This window comes from Apodemus sylvaticus, chromosome 13, assembly GCF_947179515.1.
Source record: "Apodemus sylvaticus chromosome 13, mApoSyl1.1, whole genome shotgun sequence".
NCBI lineage: Eukaryota > Metazoa > Chordata > Mammalia > Rodentia > Muridae > Apodemus > Apodemus sylvaticus.
Window position 1 is genome coordinate 62595130 of NC_067484.1, and position 18031 is coordinate 62613160.

Below are 18031 nucleotides of genomic sequence, written 5' to 3' on the forward strand. Positions count from 1 at the left end.
GTGAAGTTCCCCATCATGCACAGGACTACCCATCTGGAGGTTCTGGAAGCTGGACAAGCTCGTCCAGGTATTTATGTTTTTGTGTTGGTAACATTGTTAAACTTCGGGTTTTTCCCTGTCTGAGCACTGAATTTGTCTGAGCTTTCTGTGAGATCTGCAAAAGTGAATGGAAGCAAATCAAAGTGTATGCCAATGCGTGCAAATGACCTGCTGGACACATAGGAAGCACTGATGCAAAGCACTGATATTCATTAACCCATGGTCTAATGAATATCCATGAATGAGAGGTCTTATGCAGATGAGCTCATGGTCTAATGAATATTCATAGTTAGGGGTGTATGCAAATGAGGTAAAGGATTGCATGCAAATTTATGCAAATACCCACATGCATAGGCTTGCACAAGGGTAATATGCACACTTGTGTGGAGGTGAATGTGGAGCCATGACAGTGGTGCTGAGATGATTTGTGTGTGTGGATCCTGGTGGCTTCTGCTGCCTTGGTGATTCTTCATTAGACCCCAGGCTCATTTATTTGCATACAGCCTCTCACCATGAATATTCATTGGACCGTGAGCTCATCTGCATAAATTTGAGGGATCTGTCCAAGCATCAGAAGTTTTCTATGTGGTCTCAGCAGGTTCCTTGGTACAGAAACGAGTGATTGATGTGGGGGCAGGTTTGTCTGAATGTTAGAATGTTTCTGTGAGATCTACAGAGTGTAATGAAAACTTGTGTCAAGGTGAATGAAGCATGTCGCCATGGTGATTTTTCAAGATTTGAGTAAACACTTCTGCTGTACTGAGGGTTGTCATGTATGTGTGTGAGTGCCACCTGCTGGTTGGTGGTTGTTACTGCAGGATGTATCCTTTCCCTCCAGGGCTGGGTGGTGCCACATTCGTCTTCTGTGAGTGCCACCTACGGGTTGGCTGTGTTATTACAAGATATAGTTTTTTAATGGTGTTGGTTGATTTTTGTTTCTGGTTGTGCCTTTATCTGTTCACTGATTCTACCCAGTGTCACATCCTTCTGGGAACAAGGCCTTGATTTTGTCTGTGGCAGGTGTCAGTTAGGAAAAACATATCTGGAAGCTGTGGCTATGCCAGGGCCGGAGGGCATCCTGAGACTCAGTCTGAAGTACACAATTATCTGCTGATCATCAATTGGGCATTGATTATTGATCAGCTGATGATTGCATATTTATCAATGAATATCAATTAGGTATTTATTATCAATTGATCGACTATTGGTTATCAATCAGTCCAAGTCTTGCCCATCACTTGCCTTCATCCTCCAGCCTCACACACACACACACACACACACGCACACACGCACACACGCACACACATACACACACGGCAAACTAGTAAAAGCTACAACTGTATGCAAATTTATTCAAATTAGAAAATTCATGCAAATTCGTTAATTTATCCTCGACTCAGGGCAGCCGAGAGACGCCCACCACTCTGGTTCTTTTCTTGTGGGTGTGCACCGCTTCCTGGTTCTTTCTCATGTCTGCCTGATAGAGAAAAGATGACTTGTGTTTGGGGAGTCACAGAGAGGTCTTTCTCATGAGTGCCACTTTCTGGTTGTTTCTGGTGTCTGTATTAGAGAGGGAAGATTTTATTTGTGTTTTTGTGTGCTATGTTTGTGTTTTTCAGAACAAGAGGACTTTGAAAATGTGTGTTTATGGGGTAACCTTGACTAGTAACTTTGTTGAGATATCTTGATGAAGTAACTTTGATGTAATGGACATATTAATGTGAGACAGTCTATGTCTACCATATTTTCCAGGTTCCCTTCACCACAGAAGAGGCCAGGGAGATGGTTCCTGGCCACACTTGGGAGTCCCCCCGATATGCTTGATTTACCCTAACTCACCCAGACAGGGGTTGCAGCACCATTGAGGTAAGAGGAGGCTTTTGTCCACCGTCCATCTCTGCTGGCAGGTCTCAAGGTGGCCACAAGATGGCTCACAAATTTGTCCAGAGTGACTAATATTAGGCAGAGAGAAAATAAAAGCCCTTCAGCTTTTTTAGACAGCGTCATGGAGGCATTTTTGACAGTACACCCCCATGGACCCTGAATCACCAGAAGCAAAGACAGCAGTGGCTTGAGCTTTTGTCAGTCAGGGAACACCAGCTATGAAGACAAAGCCCCAGAGGGTGGGGTAGTTAGGAAAGAGTTGTCTAAGAGACAACTGGCAAAGAAAAAATTCTTCAGAGTGATAATAAACTAAATGAGGAATCATCTTAGTAAGGATGCAAAACTCAGGCCACACACCATTCTTTCGATTTTGAAAGATTGAGGCGGTGAAGCAAGGTATAAGGCCATCAACGCATGCCAGCCATGTTCCCTCTGGGGGGAGAATAAAATAATTGCCAGGAGTGGGAAAATAGGTTTGATTACACACGTGAGCATAAACTGAGGGGTCATTTGTTCCACTAGAGATCACACAAAGGTGGGGTAGTTAGGAAAGAGTTGTCTAAGAGACAACTGGACAGTGGCAAAGAGAGTATTTAATGGAGGACAGACTGCAGAGGAGACACAGATGGGAGGACAGAAACAACAGACTGGAGACCTGGGAAAGACCCTGTTGTCAGCCAAGGCCAAATCAGAAGACCATAAGTGATGCCTAAAAAGGACATAAGGGGGCTCCGAGAATCAAAAGTGCCCCTGCCACAAGACCAGGGTTGATCAGGACACCACCCATGCTCCTGCTCTTAAAGGCACCTCCCTACCTTCTGTATTTCCCCTCCATCCACCAGCTAAGGCATCAGCCACTAAATTGCCTGTACAGCCAGCTTCCACTAAAAATCTTGTACCTTCTTTAGTTAATCAGACTTTTCTCACCTTAAATGAAACTTCCTCAGAACGTGTTGAGGATTGCTGGTTGTACTACCATTCACAACCACCCTTTTATGAAGGAAATGCTGTTCTTGGTGATACCCCCCATGCTGATGATCCACAGCGCTGCCATTGGCAAAGGGGCACTTGTACAGGTCTTTCATTAACCCAAATATCTGGCCTGCGACTTTGTGTGATCTCTAGTGGAACAAATGACCCCTCAGTTTATGCTCACGTGTGTAATCAAACCTATTTTCCCACTCCTGGCAATTATTTTATTCTCCCCCCAGAGGGAACATGGCTGGCATGCGTTGATGGCCTTATACCTTGCCTCACCGCCTCAGTTTTTCAAAATCGAAAGAATGGTGTGTGGCCTGGGTTTTGCATCCTTACTAAGATGATTCCTCATTTAGATTATTATCACTCTGAAGAATTTTTTCACTTGTGGGATCAATCCACATCCACTGAAGTATCCACTTCTTTGAGCCGCCCTTGCAGAGAACCTATCTCTGCTGTTACTCTCTCTGTCCTACTTGGCCTTGGATCTGTGAGAGCAGGGACAGGTATTTCTACCCTTGCTCTTTGCAACTCTAGGTACACAGAGCTAAGTGCCACCATCGATCAAGATGTCCAACACCTTCAGTAGGGGATAATTGATCTCTCCAATTCCATTGATTCCCTAGCTGAGGTTGTCCTCCAAAATAGGCAATGACTTAATCTCCTGTTCCTCCAACAGGGTGGACTTTGTGCAGCTTTAAAAGAAGTGTGCTGTTTTTATGCTAGTAAGACAGGAGTTGTAAATGATAGCATGAAAATAGACGAGGACTAGAAAAACATAAGAGAGAAAGAACAGAAAGAAAGTTGGTATGAAAATTGGTTTTCCACCTCTCCATGGCTCAATACACTTTTACCAAGTATATTAGGTCTCTTTGTAGGACAATTACTGTTATTTTCTTCTGAACCATTGGCTTTTAAATGCGTCACTGCCCTAATTAAGAAGCAGGAAGATGACTTGGCAGCCAAGCCTATTCAGGTACATTACCATCATTTGGCTTTGGAGGATTGAGAAATGGCTACCTAAACCCCCAGGGCAAAAAGCCCAAATAGCACACTCTAGTACCTTAACAGAGAGAGCATCTTTGTCACAGCCATTCCAGCCGGGACTCCAGAAGGAACCCCAAAACCCAAAGGCATCAATAACAATTAACTTTCTGGGCAGTTAGTCAATGACTGGCAACTTCCCAGGTCCAGTTCCACCTAAGACAGGAGTTTCTGGAGGCTGGCAGAGACATCCTAATGGGAACAAGATGTTGGATGACTGAGTCGATTGTTAAGACAGGCACTGTCCCATTATTTTGATTCCTTACCTGCTTTCCATCAATGGCTGTCTGAACTCTGGACTCTACTATACAGAGAGGGTGGATATGTCAGGAGCCATCCTCACTTAGATCTCAATGCCAAGAAATCTCCATACCAGAAGCCATTCCCACCCGGATCACATAGCCAGGAGACCTCGATAACAGGGGTCATTCTCATTTAGATCTCCATGCCAGGAACCATTCTTACATAGATGTCAATACCCCTTCCTTTTGAATCTCATCTGTGGAGAGGTTACTATAGCAACCCGTTTGCACTTCACCTCCTTATGACCCCCTTTATCATGCCAAAATTTCAGCATCAATAACTAGATTTACCCAGAAATTATGTTTCTTAGAATGATGCCAACCCCCTGAGATTGTTCCCCGTTTACCCCTCCCAAACCTTGTGAGCTTCCCTTTATATTGGCTTGTGTAAAACATAAAATTTGACAGCTTGATCAGGATTAGACTTGCTGTCAGTCTCTTTGTGTCTTTGCCCCTCTGCCCTCGTTTTCGGTAGCTCCAGCTACCCTGTTGTCTGCCCTGCTGGTGCAGGCACTCTGTCAGAGGTGGAAGCCCATGTTCCTATCACACCATTTCCAGAATCAATCGTGACCCAGATTCTGTGAGCAAGGCAGGTGTCTGTATTAGCCGTCTACTCTCCTACAGAAAACAGGGGAGCCACTTTGGTTCAGACTTCTGTGCTCTGGGGGCCATCTTGGTGAGAACTGTCACACTGAGCATTAATTATTCTGAGGAACGGAGCAGGCCTCATACACTTTCTACTTATTTACGAGAAACTGCCATCTCTGCCTGCAGGTATTGTTTGTTTTTGCTAAGTTATCTTTTTTATTCAATATATTTTTATTTATATTCCAAATTATTTCCCCACTTCTTGCCCCCCACTCCTAGAAAGTCACATTAGCTCCCTTCCCTCCCCCTGTTCTCCCATCCACCCCTTCCCTATTCCCTGTACTGGTTTTGCCCTATACTGCTACACTGAGTCTTTCCAGAACCAGGGGCCACTCCTCTGTTCTTCTTGTACCTCATTTGATGTGTGGAGTATGTTTTGGGTATTGTTTTGAGGTGGGTAATTTTTGTTTATTTCATTTTGTGATGCTGGACAACTAAGTCCAGGGCCTCTTGAATGCTAGGCAAAACTCTGCCACTGTGCCCTTGCCCCGAGCCCTGACTGTAGGCTGTAATAAAACTGAAAACTGGGGCCTTACGGGACTTTCGGGGAGTGTGGGGCTAGAAAAGGGGAAATCATTTGAAATGTAAATAAATTATATCTAATAAAAAAAATTAAAAAAAAAAAACTTTACATGGGATGCCCACCCCCATCAAGCTTTAAAAAAAAAAAAAAAAACCCTGAAAACTAGAGAAATATGAGCAGTTTGGATACATAAGGAATTGGAAGTAGTTGAGAATGGAATTTCCTTAAGAAAGCTCCCTTCTGTTCTAATCATGGAAAAAGCTCTTTTACCTCATAATAGGAATCTTGTTACTTTAAAGGTCTCATGGTGCTTTCATTCTAAAGGCAACATTAGCAGAAAAAGACGGGAATGAAGTTTTGAACTACAATTCAAATTTGGGGACATATCCAGGAAAACAGAAGGACTTTTAGATGCAAAGGGGGTTTGCCAGTTCTGCAGCATGTAAACTAAATACCTCAATAGCCAGGTTTGGCAGCAGCACAGGATGTAGTACCACCACTGGCCACATGAGGGGGGAAGAGCCATGTAAATGAACCGTAATTCTCGGCCTCTAGAATTGTCTGGTTTCCCATATCTGAGACCCTCCAGGGTCTCTCTGGTCATGAAAAAATGAAATCCGCTGAGTCATCTGCACTGCACTTGGCACTTCCAAAGTATGCCGAAAACCTTATATTCCACTCAAGCAAGGAGCAGCTAGCTTCTCCAAGTCCCCAAGGTGCCATCTCAGTAAGTGCCCCTATCTTCCTTCACTATATGTAGCGCCAAGAATAGTAAATCCTGAGCATTCCTGGGCAGCTCCACAAGTGGAATTTTTCTTGGCAATTGTGTTACTTGAATTACAAATTTAAATGTAAATTGGTTCTGCTTCACAGACAAGACAGCCCCAGTCACTGGGTTTCAGGGAGGAAAATGACAGTGAGCTGGGGTTTGCTCCAGGGTTGCTCTCCAAGATCGCTGGCATGTGAGTGAAGCTCGGGAGAGTATGCTCTCTTAAAAGGCTTTGTCTTCTGAGTTTTTCACCAATCCCCCTCTAAGAAAACCCTGCAATCTCCAAATGCCAAGTTACTTCTGAGACAGCAGTGGCAATCTGTTTATCAACATTCTTTCTGAAAGGGCCACAGATTCAAGAGGTTGATATGGTCTCTCTGGAGCAATTAAAGCAGCTTCTCCAGAGGAAAATCTGAGATCTCAAATTTTAGGGGGGTTGTTTTTTTAAACTAATAGGATTATAGTTATGCGCCAAAATAGCCTCTCTCCATCTTCAAAGTTCAGTAGCACTTTGAATTTTCTTTATTGTGATATACAGAGGTCTATCTCCCAAGGCCTGAGTACTAATCCTGGACACATTTCTGCTCTTTCTGCTAAGTCCCTTCCAAAAGGCGAGTGTTTCCTGACATTGCTTCTTGCCCCAAGCCTCCCAGCTTCTCCCCTAGACAGCCCAGCCTGAGTTGTGATGCAGTCATGCGCTGGTCCAGGCAGCCAGCATTCCTCGAAATTCCCCATTGAGACATGGTGTGTGGGTGTTCAGTTCTGTGTCTGGTGGCTTTGGGAAGATAGTGAGTTTCCCTGTGACCTGTGCTAACTGTGATCTTGGAGATTGAAGAGCTATTTGGTTTGAACCGTGAAGAAAACTGTGTATTGAGTTAGCTGAGATTAAAGAAACAAACAAAAAAAGCACCTGGTTACTAAAATAATTATAAAATAACCACCTTTGCTCTCCAGTCGTTTGTGTGAGGAAAACCGTTTCACCTAATATATTGAAACTCTGGGAGTCTAGGAAAGGTTTCAGTGGGTAAGAGAGTTTGCAGTATAAGAAAGAAGACCTGAGTTCCAATCTCAGTGCCCACCTAAAAACCTAGATATGACTAACATGTGTACCCATAACCATGGTGCTGGGGATGGGGTAGAGACAGAAGGAAAGCTGGGTTCGCTAGCTTCAAGTTCAGGGAGAGATTTTGGTTCAGTGGTGAAAATTGTTACAGAGGAACATATGATGTCCTTTCCTGTTTCCCAGGATTATGCATCATGCACATGCCAGGTCTAGATGTATATGTTTCACACACACACATACATACACACACACACACACACACACACACACATACCATACAAGACAAAAGAAGAAACTTCTATTTTCCTTCATTGATATTGAACTGTGAGCCACTGACCTGACAATGAAAGTTGAAACCTTGGAGATCATTTAAGATTGCTAATAAATAATCACATTTACTATAAGTGTAAAAAATGTTTATTGGGGATAAGTCTAGCTGATTTTGAAACAGAACTCTAAAAAGGGTTTTTTTTAAGTTGTGCTTTTATGTATTTTTCTGGTTTTGTGTGTGTGTGTGTGTGTGTGTGTGTGTGTGTGTGTGCGCGCGCGTGTATGTTTCTTCTCCCAACAGAGGTTATTATGCCCTTCTGTACACACCATCATCTTATTTCCTAAAGCCCAGGCATGGAGCAAAACCCCCCATCTAAATGCACACCAGATGTATCCTTCAGCAAGCTGATCTCTAAGAGTCTGAAAAATGTCTGAAAAAAACTCCTGGCCATGCCCTCACTTCTGGGAGCTTCACTGTGTATATTAGAAAGTTGGAAGTTTTGACTTGTTTAATGAGTGTTTATAGGTCGTCCATCCTTGGGGATGAAGCTTGTGGGTAGAACATTTGTTTACCTAGCAGGCAAAAGGCCCTAGGTTCAATCCCCCGAACTGTAAAAACAGAAACATAAAACCCCCCACGAACAAAGAGATAAAAGCTTAAGTCAGGACTCTTAGATCCTTTTGGCTATGAACCTCCATCATTTCTCTCCCTGTGTTGGGAAACATTCCTGAATCCAGTTCTCATTTGCATATGGCAAGGTATAGATGGTTACATGGGCAGGTCTGGAAGTGGGGTTTTAGGATGTCTAAAGAGCTCAGATAAAATAGGGCAAACTTGAGCTTGCTGAATGGAAATAATGAACCCAGGCAGTTTCCATCTCAGTCCAGCATTGCCAACTAAGTGCTTCTGCCCCAGTAAAGCTCATTCCTTGTCAAGGCTAAACCAGTCATTGACATCTCTCTAGATTTTCATTTTATCTGCCTAGGAAGCCCAGGACCAGAGAGATTCTGTCAATATTCTAAGCGAAAGAGATTAAGTTTCTCCAACCTCAGAAGTGGTCAAAGATATCTCCGTTCTCATGACCAAGGAACAGCTAGTTAAGCCTGCTAAAAGTTTGATTGGCTTGTAAAGGGGTGGTGGGCACGTACAATGATCTTCACTGGGATGGAGCATAGAGGAAGTTGGAAACAGCTATTTGAAGTATTGATGCATTGGCTGACTTTCATACCAATGAAGCCTCAAGTACGTGATGGTCACACTTGGACAGGTCAGGAGTGAGGACACTGAACAGGGTTAAGAGTAACAAAAGCAGTCTGGTCCCAAAGAACTTTTGAAAATCGCTCTTCTCACACCAACCCATCATGGAGGAAGCTTACATCTGAGGAGAAGAAAGAGGAGACAGGGACCAGTGCAGCCTGAAAAATGAGAGCATACACCTAAGGCTGTTGCTCGCCAGAACCTAGGGTGCTGAACCCCAACCTTTGGCTAATGGCAACAGCATACAGTAAACATAGTGTGGCGGGGGCTACAGGGCAGTTGGTGAGCAGGGATTCAGAGCCCACTAACTTCAGGACAATCCCAGGAGCTCCCAGTTTTCTGTCTGTGGAGCTGTGGTGAGCCTACGAGTTAGTTGAAAGTTCCCAAGGATTCTGTTGTCTGTCTAGTTCAGATTATGGTCCTTGGAATATCCACCTATGGCTATGGAAAAGAAGCAGGTCCCAGGGGGTGAGGAGAATCCCAGCCTGGAGGATTCTAATCCAATGGCGGACTTTGGATTTCAGAAGAGATACAGGTTCAGCAGTGACAAACAGAAACAACAACAGAGGAGGTTTGAATCTGAATGTATTTAGGAGCTCTAAAGCAAGGATTTTTATACAAGAAGAGTTGGCATTACCATTTCAAAAGATGTAACCATGAGGCAGGCACAATTATCATAAGCATTTGGCACAAGGAAACACAAAATCAATCAGGTACAATGTTTCTCATGTAACAGATTTAGAGGATCAATTTACAGATACTTAGTATCTGTAGATACTTGGTAGTATCTTCCTGATTAGAATACAGAGTTACTTGTAGTTAACAGCAAACCTTTAAAAAGATTTTGAAGTTTCTTATACACCCTGGGTCTTAATGAGTTCCCAGGAGAAATCCTTATCTAACATTTACCTTTTAACTTGTAAAAACTTATAGACTTAATCAATGCTTTCATTAGCAAGGTGTCAGAGTCACCCTCATCTACCTACACATAGCCATATAAACTTGCATGATGTTGGGGGTTGTAATTATGTAAATGACTATGAGGCAAAGTGTTGTAGGTCTTATAAAGAGTTTGCAGTCAGTGATTCCACTTCAATAAATGGATTATCGGCCAGGGCTCTTAGGATCAACTTGTGAGAGAGGAAAAGATGAAATTTTAGAGTAAACTGATTTTGAGAATTAAGGCTCAGAATTATCCTCCAACTGGAGAGTTCCACAGCCTTTCCAGGAGACTTTCTCCTCTTCGGAGTCAAATGCCTCAGTCTGTGGAAAATTTTTGTCACACAGTATGTACTGGGTTGGTGTGGCATCTCTCCCTTTTTTAGTTTTTTAATTGAAGTTCATAGATGTCTCTTTTGGCATTGGAAATAGAGAAGACTAGTCTGAAAATGAGTGGAAGAATAAGGAGGAGAAAAAGGATTATTCCTGTAGCCATAGTGATGATGAACCAATTTATAGGGTTCAGAGACTGCAGACCAATACTAATAGACTGAGCTAAGTCTTCTAGATTTGTTGACCCATCATATGCCTTACTCATAGCTGAAATTTGAGTTTGTAATTGAGCCATATCATGAGTAATATTATTATCTTTCCTAATTCCCAACAAATGATTTTTAGTAAGAGTAAACAACATAAACAATTATGTTGTTTATCATAGGCTAATGGCATTATGCATATGTATCGAAAGCTGGCATGGTACCTGGTATAAAGCTGAATCTTAATATTTTCTACCTCTTGTCCTAATTCTAAAACTACATCCTCTAAAGCATCAAGCTTTGCTTCTAATTTCTTATCTTTAATTTGTTGCCATAGTAGCATCAAAGAAACATTTTTATTTAAATTATTAATGAAGTGTGCAGGCTTCATTTCTGAGACTAGAGAGACTGATAACGCATTAAGTGAAGGTATAATTGTAATCAAAGCACTAATACCTAATATCAAGGCTGTCATAAAACGCTTTGGTCTTATAAGGTCATTCAATCTTTTAAATAGCTGTAAGGCTTCCTGTTCAAACCAAACACCTTTGAAATCTCTAGTAAGCATAATATATGTAGGACATTTAACCAGAATCATGACTGTTGTATATCTATCTATATCAGAATCCACACAATTGGTAAGTCTAAATGCATAGCAATTAATCATACAATGCAAGGAAAATAAATTTAAGAGTCTGTGGCTGCTACTGAACAGTCACCAACTCTATAGCTTCTCTTGTCAGATTCTTTAGCTGCATCCATGTCAGCAGTCAGCAGTCTCTTTGGAGCCAGTGAAAGCTTTTGTAGCTTCGCTTTTGTCTTCTGTCTCTCTTGCTTTTCTTTTCTCTGCTGTCTCTCTGGACAGCTGTAGATCACACAAGCTGCTCAGGGATCTCAAGAGAGGAGTTAGTATCCTGTGGAGACATATATGAATATCTCCTCTTGGAGGAGATTAAAACATTTGGCCCTTTTTAGGCTCTGGTCATTAAGTCCTCCCAGATGACTTGGGCAGAGGTGTTTTAAATATAATTAAATCTCATTTTTATTATATAAAATTTGTTTTATTCTTGCTGTATTCAATTGTTCTTTTACCAGATCTAGATCTTTAACAGCTTCTGGAGTCATAACACGAACAGCTTTAGGATCTGCTTCCCCTTGTAGTAGCTGAAACAGAAGACTTAATTCTCCCATGGTGATTTTTAAAGAAGGTGTCATCCAATTAATATTTCTCAATAATTTTGAAAATCATTTAAATTCATTAATTTATCTATCCTGATAGATACCTTTTGTAAGCCAATATAATCATCATGAATTAACTGTCCTAAATAACTTAAAGGTTTATTCTTTTGTATTTTGTCTGGAGCAATAACTGGAGCCAAATGTTGTCAGTTGTTTAATAACATATTTTGAATCTGATGAGTCATTTTCCTGACTTTTTGTTTATTACAAATATGCAAGTATTTTAAGGACTGTTATTTTTCTTAATATCTTTCTTTTACAATTGTTTTTGTACAAGTTTATTTATAGCTTGTATTTTTTCTTCCATTAGGGGACATAATTAAGCCATATAGGCTTTTTTAATTTTTATTTTATCTTTTCTATATTATCTGAGCTTTTATTGGCCCTTATGAAAAATGCTGTTTATTTCAGTTGTCTGAGGTTACTAGTTCTACATCCATATTAACAGCAGTTTCCTCTCTTTCAAGTTTGTGGCTGAGAGGCTGTCTCTGACTTTAAAAAGTTGAGTTTTCTCCTTTCTTTTCCCCTATAAGGGGTGGTTCATCCTTGTGAAACTTTGATTTCTATTTATCATTCCAATGCTTGCCTTCTTGGCAATGAGCACTAACTCCTGGAGGAGCACTCCTTTTATTGGAGTTGCTCTTATTATTTCCTGGATATTGCCTTTGCATATGTCCTGAGTTTCTACATTTAAAACTACTAAGCTTGGAGGTTCCTTTTCCTTCTCTACCACAGGTTTGTTTAACATAGGTGCTGAATTTCCGTCCTTTCATAGCTGCAGCATAGGCCATTCCATGCACTACAGCTAGGGAGGCAACTATGCAAGCCTTTATATAGTCCTGCACTGTTCCTGTTTTTATGATGGGCCTTATAAGTTCCTGACACAAAGCATTAGCATTCTCCCAAGTCAATTGCTTGAGCAGAATGTCTGTCCCCTCAGATGGAGGCAGCATTCTAAAGTCTGCCCCATCAAGTCCGGAGAAAAAACTCTGATACATTTCCTCATTGCCTTGCTTTACTCCAGAGAGGGTTGCTCCCTCTGTTCCAGGAGATGGCAACTTCCACCATACCTGTAGAGAGTTATATGTAATTGCTTCCAATACATGCCTAGGTGTTCTCACGTGAGTCTGAGGAGTAGTATATTCCCCTCTACCTAGCAGCATATCCATGCTTGGCTTGGGACTCCTTCTCTTAGAAAACTGAGTAACTGTCTGTTTTGATCTATCCTCATATTCTGTTCTCCACAAAACATAATCTCCAGGTTCTAATGTAGATTTGGCTGTCTGATGCCACTCATGGGGAGTGAAACAGTGACGGGACACCATGTCTAATAACTGGATTGTCTATGGAGCAGAAGGACCTGATGTTTTAACAGCTGATTTCATCCCCTTCAGTGTCTTTAAAGGGAGAGGTTCCCATGTAGGCTCTTCATTTCCTATACCTTCTACCACTGGAAAGGAGACGGTTAAATCTACCTTCCGTCTACCTTCTTCTAAGGTTCCCTGAAAACCTCTTGGATCCAAGGGGCACCTTCTTCCTTTCTCTTTCCTGAATGCAGGAGTTGTGAAAGCAGGATCCTTGTCACAACAGGGATCCCTTTCCTCTCCATGAAGGTGCCAATCTAAATCAGCATCATCATCAGAATCTTCATTGTAAGCCTTTAATGGCATTGTAACAGAGTCTGTGCTATAAGAGCATGCAGACTTGTTTAAAGGTTTAACTTTTTTCTCATCCATTGAAGAAGAAGTCTCATGAACAAGTCCCTCAAGATCTGTGGTATCTGACAAAAGTTCATTTATGTTGTTGGGGGGGGGGGGTGTAATTATGTAAATGATTATGAAGCAAAGCGTTGTAGTCAGTGAGTCCACTACAAAGAACAGATTATCAGCCCGGGGTCTTAGGATTACCTTGTGAAAGAGGAAAAGAGGAAATTTTAGAGTAAACTGCTTTTGAGAACTACAACTCAGAATTATCCTACAACTGCTGAGTTCCACAACCTTCCCAGGAAACTTTCTCTGCTTTGAAGTCCAATGCCTCAGTCTGTGGAAATATTTTGTCACACAGAATCTACTGGGGTTGGTGTGGCAAGGGATTGTTTATAAACATGAAGTCACAGCAAAAGGCAGAATCCAGGATGCTCACTGCAATCCTTAAGTGAGTCCAGTAAAATGTGCAGCTACAGAGCTCCAGCACCATCCATGCTAAAGAGACTTTCAGCTTAATGGAAATGGAAGTACGAGTAGATAACCTGGGAGGGCCAGAGACACACACAGTTGACAAAGGAAGACCAAGGGAATATTGTTACAGAAGACATCTTAATCCATGAATGCACGTTTTTATCACATACACTATAGCTCAATAGAAGCACACATATATATTTATACATACAACTTTTCTTTTGGTGTGGGAGCTTTTTAATCGGCCAACAGTTGAGAACAGCACATAGAATGAAATGCAAAGACTCAGGGTGTCATATTGAGCAGGCACACTGAAATAACAGTGACTAGCAATCACAGGTGGACAGGAGTAGAAGACAGATATCTTGTGGACAGAACACAAGAACACGGAGGGGCTGAGCCAAGCAATTTCCATGCCTGGCAACTGAACATATGAAACACTGCAGCCCAGAATCCCTGTCAGCCATGAGCAGCAACAAGAGTATCAATAGCTGCAACAATAGCAACAGCTGCCTTCCTAGTTACTAATTCATGAGTCACCAAGACAGCCATAAAGATAGGAAATCCAGCCATTTCTGTACATCTACTAATTAATTAGATCACTGGGGTTAATTTAGAAATGCTGGGCCAGGCTGTGGTGGCACACACTTTCAATCCCAGCACTTGAGAGGCAAAGGCAGGCAGATTTCTGAATTCAAGGCCAGCCTGGTCTACAAATTGAGTTCCAGGACAGCCAGGGCTACACAGAGAAACCCTTCTTCAAAAAATGCTCTATTACGCTTGAGATTCATGCCTATCACCAGGGTTGCAATAGGATCATTGGCTCTTAGGAGGATGCATCCTTCTAGGGAGTCAGGATCTTACCAGGGTTGCCCATAGGTAGCTACATGCCCCACCCCTCCACGAAGAGTCAGTGGGAATGCCCTGGACATTTCTGACTGCAGTACACAGAGTGATTTACAACCGGGACATTTTGGTTTTCAAACACTGCTCAAGCCTTTCAGATGCTCTGTATAGTAAGGGGCATAATAATCTGCTTGGATAGATTGCACCAGGAACAGAAGAAAAGATAAAGTAGTCCCACTGGATTCTGAAGTTCTCAGAACTAATCCTTCTCAGAAATAAGTATATTTCATCTGGTGGGTGCTAAATTTTAGCCCAAATTAGGAAGTAAAACAAAGAAGCAATTACCAGTTCTTGGGAAAGTTGTTGTTTGTTTGCTTGCTTGCTTGCTTTGTTGTCTTCTTGATGTTTTTCCTCTTCTTAAAATGCACAGCAGTAAGTGGTGCTCAGAACCAGCTATTCTACACAGTCAGATTCAGTGATTCTATCTCTGTGTGTGCTGGGAATCTACCCAGGTCTTCGCTCATGCTGAGCACATATTCTACTACTGAGTCACAGCTCAACCCAGTGCATTTGTTTTTGTTTGTTTTTCTTTCTAACTAGCCACACACTGTGTGCCAGTCATTTACATAACTCCTACCCTGCACAGTAACCAGCATATCCCCACTTCTGGAAGCAACAGTGCTTAGAAAGATGCCAAATGGGAATACAATCTAGAGATTTAAATTTTAGAGGTCACCTGAGCTCCTACCCTCATCTCAATGTTTAAAGACACAGAACAGAACAGTCCAAATCACCCTGTGGAGACCTATTGGCCCTGCAGGCCTTTAGGCTCCTGTTTTGGAGGATATTGACAAGGTCCACGAGAAGGAAGGGCCAGATGAGGGAAGATAAATGCATAGCACATCCAACACATCCAACACATGGGGTCATCAATACAGAAGAAAAAAAGGTGGAATCTGGAGCATGTACTTGGACCCTGACACTTGCAGGGGTGCCATGCTGGAGCAGAGTCCAGTCATCTCTGGGTTGCTATGTTTCACCCATTCACCCTTCTGAAGGTCAGGAAAATGCTCTGAGTTAAACCATGATGAAGTACAAGCAAAATGTCACAAATAACATTTGAGAACTTCAGAGACAGGGGCTGAATGAAAGAGGTAGGCTTTGAGTGTGTGTGTGAGTGTGTGTGTGTGTGTGTGTGTGTGTGTGTGTGTGTGTGTTCTCTTAGTAGAGAAGCACCATGTCCTAGTCACACTAGAATATGGAGATTTATAAATGCTAGTCTCACCTTCAGGTCTTGTTTTTCTACACAAGCTTTCTTGCCTCGGTGTCGGCCATCTACTTCTACCAGTCTGCCTTTTCCAAATGACATCTGTTAATCAAGCTGGCCCTTTGGACCAGAGTGTGTCACCATGGTTATGTCTGTACTCTATAGCGAACACCAGTAGATGGCCTCAGTTTCCCAAGAGTTGAAAACAGTGCTCTGTAAAACTATCTACATCTTGGTTTTACCCAGTGTCAACAGTGGGGCACCCAAAGAAGTTCTTCAAAGATCTCATTTTCATGAGCACAGTGGAGTTACACCACATGAAAAGTTAGGTGAATTACACTTTGCACATGACTGTAATACACAGATAAAAAGTGTCAGACCTCAACAATATTTTAAGTAGCGAGGCAATTCTTCCAGCCTTCTCACAGTGATTATATACTGTGGGGGAATCCGTATCCCTGATCCCTGGGATCTATAAGCCATCCTGCTTCTTTAAATGTAACTCAGGAGGATAGACGTATAGGCATGTGTAAAATTGTTCTATATTTTAGTTAATCTCTATGAAAAATAAAAGGCCAAGGAATACAAAATCATGTTTATGTTTCTTGACAAAAGAAGCTATTAACTTTTTCCCCTTCACTTTGGAGAGCTAAGAGTTTCTCAAGGAAAAGCTTGTTGCCTTCCAAATGTAACATGCAAAACTCTACTGTAAGGTGTAACAACGCTGAACAGTTGCAAGTAACCCTTTAGTTCAGCCGAACTTTCTGATCCTCTGTGGAAACTGGTCTCTGATAATCTTGAGTAACATTTGCCCTCAAGGGGGAAACATACTAGTATCTGATATTTTACACCTGCCATGCTGAAAAAAATAAGTGTGTCCCAACCCTCTGCATTTGATCAACTTCTGTGTGTGACACCTCTCATAGGAATTTTGTTCAATTGATCAAGGTCACCTCCCAGGCAGAAGAGAAGGTGAGAGGCCACATGCACAGGAGGCACTTGCAAACAGATTCTTTGCAGATGCAGTACCCCACTGCAAGGTCCTACTTCTAATCTGACCTATGTATTTATTCCTGATGGAATATCTTTATTCCTACCCAATCAAGCTTTGGAATTCTGGCCCCTGTGTGATCTTCTTAGTTCTGAAGCAGCTCACTGTGTACAGAGTGTTCATGTTTCACAGTGCCATCAAAAGGAATAAAGAATAAATCTACATTCAAATATTCATTTAAAAATAAGAAAAAAGGCGGTTTAGAACAACTATAGCATTAACAGAGCAAAGTCCAGTTCTTCTAAAATAACCCTCAGCCTTTTCAGTGGGGAACCAAAACAGAGGAAGTAGTTAAATGATTCCCTTAAGGTCACAGAGCCAGAGAGTGCAGAAGCCAGAACTGAAGTGCTCAGAACCAGGACTTCTCTTCCTCTCCTGTTGCTGCAGAGTGACACCACCTTTGAAGGCTTTTCATTCACATTCTCTAAGTCATGAGGTGCAGGAGTGGCAAGAACTGCTGTTAGCTCTTCTGTTGTAATCAGGGGTTTCCACCCAGGTGCCAAGTACTGTCCCCTGAAGACTGGAAAGCATTTTATAGGTTGTTATTCTGCCAATCCTCCTCTTCTGTGTTGTTTTTTGTTTGTTTCAAGGCTACATTTCCTTGTCTTTCATTAGATTCTCTTTTTACTCCTAATAGAAGAAAGGATGGAGAGAGAGAAGGAGGGTGGGAGAGAGTATCATTCATTAAAGGAGAAAGGAATTTAAACTTTTGAAATAATAGCATATAATCCAAATTTTTTTCACTCTTTTAAAATGTAACTAAAAGATAATTAAAACATTTCTATGCCCATTTTCTCACTTCCACCCATCTCTTGTCTGACCCAGCCCCTCCCTAATCCACAACCTTCTTGTCTTTAATCATGGTTGTTAAAAAGGAAATGAATAAATATATGAATGTAAGCTCTATATGAATAAACAAATGAATAACTATATGAATGTAACACTAAAGTTCATTCACTGTTGCCTCAATTTATAAGGAAGTCTGAACTAAGAAAGATTTTACAAGTCATGATGTTGGCCTCAGTGGTTAGAGCCATTGACGAATAAGCCTGACACCTTGAGTTTAATTCCAAGGGCCCACAAATGGAAGAAAGGAGAGAACTGGCTCCTGCAGCTTGTCCAGTGTCTACCTCTCATTCATCTTACGCCTGAAAATGTTAAGACAAGAACTTTATAAATAGTCACCATGTTTACATAC